Genomic DNA, 4,499 nt, shown 5'->3' with positions numbered 1-4,499 from the left:
GCGTCCGTCGGCCGGCGCGCCTGCCACTGGGCGCCCCCACCAGCCGGCTGTAGCGCGTGCGCCCACGCACCGCGCGGCCAGCACGCCGGGCGGCCCCCCCTCACCGGCCGGGGACGGTCCCACCCAGCCACCGCCGCGTATCGCTTCACACACAGATTTGCCCTTACTGATTTACCTCCAGCAACAACAACCGCACCACAATGGGTTTACCAGTTGTTCATTTGCGTAACGTCACCAGCAAACGTAGACGTCCATCCCAGTTTGCAAATGCAACGATTATTGCATACCTGTCTGTTAGGTGTCACGACACACTACGTCTGCCCACATACACGCAACAAAATGTGCACGACTAGAGAACACGTGGGAGGTGGCCCCCTACGTATGCGATGTCCATTACGAGACCGACTGTCAACCAGCATCTGTACCATGTCGCAGATGTGGAACGCGGTGCACCATGCTATCACACTGTGTGAGAAGAGACGACTACGTTTGAATACACGCGCCACTACATCAACAGACGGCTCATGCTGATCGCCATCCAGGGCGTCCGTTAATCCCACACGTCTCTATGGCGTACCACACTGCAATGTAGCTGTTATGGGGAGACGGCACGTGGCTGAGTGCACAACATTTGGACCGTATGGTTCGCTGTTGTTGGGCGCAGTCGTTGTACGGTCACACATGTGCCACAGCGTATCATGCAGTACATACGGACCTATGTGCAGTACAATGTGAGGGTTAAGCTTACGACATCAGCGGACAGTGGACACAGGCCGTACCACGACGTAGACTGAGCGCTTCGACATGCGAATGCCAGTGAACAGCTGCGAAGGGCATTGAACACGCAAGCACCTGAACGACCAGCGTGCGAAGGCAGGGGGGAGGGTGGGGGCGATGTACATCCTGCAGTCGTCCACATTACAGTGTACAGCGGGAGCATGTAAAAAGTAAGCAACACTTGCGAAGTGTTGAACATGAAACGATACACAAGAGGGTGGGCGGTGCGAGTAGCGAACTATATTCAGAGGGTTGTGGTTAGACAACACTGGATTAATGTAACGTGTCATATGCCAATTACAGAGCAGGTTAAGGCACAACTTGGGTTAGGTTAAGGCACAACGTGGGTTAGGTTAAGGCACAACGTGGGTTAGGTTAAGGCACAACTTGGGTTAGGTTAAGGCACAACGTGGGTTAGGTTAAGGCACAACGTGGGTTAGGTTAAGGCACAACGTGGGTTAGGTTAAGGCACAACGTGGGTTAGGTTAAGGCACAACGTGGGTTAGGTTAAGGCACAACGTGGGTTAGGTTAAGGCACAACTTGGGTTAGGTTAAGGCACAACGTGGGTTAGGTTAAGGCACAACGTGGGTTAGGTTAAGGCACAACGTGGGTTAGGTTAAGGCACAACGTGGGTTAGGTTAAGGCACAACGTGGGTTAGGTTAAGGCACAACGTGGGTTAGGTTAAGGCACAACGTGGGTTAGGTTAAGGCACAACGTGGGTTAGGTTAAGGCACAACGTGGGTTAGGTAAGGCACAACGTGGGTTAGGTTAAGGCACAACGTGGGTTAGGTTAAGGCACAACGTGGGTTAGGTTAAGGCACAACGTGGGTTAGGTTAAGGCACAACGTGGGTTAGGTTAAGGCACAACGTGGGTTAGGTTAAGGCACAACGTGGGTTAGGTTAAGGCACAACGTGGGTTAGGTTAAGGCACAACGTGGGTTAGGTTAAGGCACAACTTGGGTTAGGTTAAGGCACAACTTGGGTTAGGTTAAGGCACAACTTGGGTTAGGTTAAGGCACAACTTGGGTTAGGTTAAGGCACAACTTGGGTTAGGTTAAGGCACAACTTGGGTTAGGTTAAGGCACAACTTGGGTTAGGTTAAGGCACAACTTGGGTTAGGTTAAGGCACAACTTGGGTTAGGTTAAGGCACAACGTGGGTTAGGTTAAGGCACAACGTGGGTTAGGTTAAGGCACAACGTGGGTTAGGTTAAGGCACAACGTGGGTTAGGTTAAGGCACAACGTGGGTTAGGTTAAGGCACAACGTGGGTTAGGTTAAGGCACAACGTGGGTTAGGTTAAGGCACAACGTGGGTTAGGTTAAGGCACAACGTGGGTTAGGTTAAGGCACAACGTGGGTTAGGTTAAGGCACAACGTGGGTTAGGTTAAGGCACAACGTGGGTTAGGTTAAGGCACAACGTGGGTTAGGTTAAGGCACAACGTGGGTTAGGTTAAGGCACAACGTGGGTTAGGTTAAGGCACAACGTGGGTTAGGTTAAGGCACAACGTGGGTTAGGTTAAGGCACAACGTGGGTTAGGTTAAGGCACAACGTGGGTTAGGTTAAGGCACAACTTGGGTTAGGTTAAGGCACAACGTGGGTTAGGTTAAGGCACAACTTGGGTTAGGTTAAGGCACAACTTGGGTTAGGTTAAGGCACAACTTGGGTTAGGTTAAGGCACAACTTGGGTTAGGTTAAGGCACAACTTGGGTTAGGTTAAGGCACAACTTGGGTTAGGTTAAGGCACAACTTGGGTTAGGTTAAGGCACAACTTGGGTTAGGTTAAGGCACAACTTGGGTTAGGTTAAGGCACAACGTGGGTTAGGTTAAGGCACAACGTGGGTTAGGTTAAGGCACAACGTGGGTTAGGTTAAGGCACAACGTGGGTTAGGTTAAGGCACAACGTGGGTTAGGTTAAGGCACAACGTGGGTTAGGTTAAGGCACAACGTGGGTTAGGTTAAGGCACAACGTGGGTTAGGTTAAGGCACAACGTGGGTTAGGTTAAGGCACAACGTGGGTTAGGTTAAGGCACAACGTGGGTTAGGTTAAGGCACAACGTGGGTTAGGTTAAGGCACAACGTGGGTTAGGTTAAGGCACAACGTGGGTTAGGTTAAGGCACAACGTGGGTTAGGTTAAGGCACAACGTGGGTTAGGTTAAGGTAGAAATTGCGTTACATTGCGGTACAAATTGCGTTACATTGCGGTACAAATTGCGTTACATTGCGGTACAAATTGCGTTACATTGCGGTACAAATTGCGTTACATTGCGGTACAAATTGCGTTACATTGCGGTACAAATTGCGTTACATTGCGGTACAAATTGCGTTACATTGCGGTACACATTGCGTTACACATTGCGTTACACATTGCGGTACACATTGCGTTACACATTGCGGTACACATTGCGTTACACATTGCGGTACACATTGCGGTACACATTGCGGTACACATTGCGTTACACATTGCGTTACACATTGCGTTACACATTGCGTTACACATTGCGGTACACATTGCGGTACATTGCGGTACACATTGCGGTACATTGCGGTACACATTGCGTTACATTGCGGTACACATTGCGTTACATTGCGGTACACATTGCGTTACATTGCGGTACAAATTGCGTTACGAATTTGGTTAAGTTAAGGTGCAAAATGGGTTAGGTTAAGGTGCGAAATGGGTTGGATTACAGTACACAACGTGGTAAGAGAGTGTGTTGGGGGGGGGGGGGGGGCCGAGGTTCGTTGGTAGTGATCATTGTAAGTGAATGTCTGAGGCAGCTTCAGTATGTCACAGCAGTTATGTCTCGTCAGGATGCGCTTTTCGCTCGTGACTGGAGGCGCGCCGCGTCTGTGGTTGCGGCAAGGGAGCGGCAGACCTGTGTGATTCATTCCTGCCATTGTTTCTGTGCCGTAACAGGAGGCAGTGTGGTGGTGTTGGGTGCACCCCTGTGTAGGACATGTGTGGGTGTTGGTGGCTTATCTGAGCAATTGTGGATGTCGGACGGGTGGGATATTCTATTTTAGAATTGGACCCCCTGGTGTGGTTATCATAGTGTGGATGGTGTACTGTGGCGGAGAGGATGCACCGGACGTTGGTCCATGCTGGTGCTTACATATTGTATCTGTGTCTGTTACAGGCAGAGAGTAATGTGTGATAGAGTGTCTCGCTGATGTGTGGTTCATATTGTGTGCACAGACTTACAGCATGTATAGGGACAGCGGGAATTTGGCATATTGGATATAACTCTTCGTGAAACGCAAGATATAGGGGTGGATTGCAACGTACGAGTGCGGGAAGAGTCCGCCGTTCATCCGCTGGAGTTGCGATTTCGGCGGTTGGGGTGGGGCACGTGCGGGTGCGGGTGGAGTGATTGTCGGTTGACTACTTCGTGCGACGCAGGCACTGGCGTTCGGGTTCCTGTGGTGGACAGATTATGCAGGCTTTGTGGGTGGCGTCGGAAAATGGGTACTGTGGGACCTAGCGATGTCGTAGTCGGGGTGGCGTCTCATAGATGGCGGTATCGTCGGTGCAGCAGGTCATGTTTCGGGAGACTTGCAGATGGCGGTATTTAGTTTTCGTGTTGCGCGCGACATGGTGGACGTAGTGTCGTCCGATTCGCGTAGATGGGGCTATTGCATGTGGTTTCGTCACATTGTCATAGATGGCGATGCTGTGGTTTGGCAGTATGGTTGGTGTAGTTCCGTTGGATTCCTGTAG

This window comes from Schistocerca cancellata, unplaced genomic scaffold (assembly GCF_023864275.1).
Source record: "Schistocerca cancellata isolate TAMUIC-IGC-003103 unplaced genomic scaffold, iqSchCanc2.1 HiC_scaffold_729, whole genome shotgun sequence".
NCBI classification, from domain to species: Eukaryota; Metazoa; Arthropoda; class Insecta; order Orthoptera; family Acrididae; genus Schistocerca; species Schistocerca cancellata.
The sequence above is the reverse complement of the archived record's forward strand: the minus strand, read 5'-3'. Positions refer to the sequence as shown.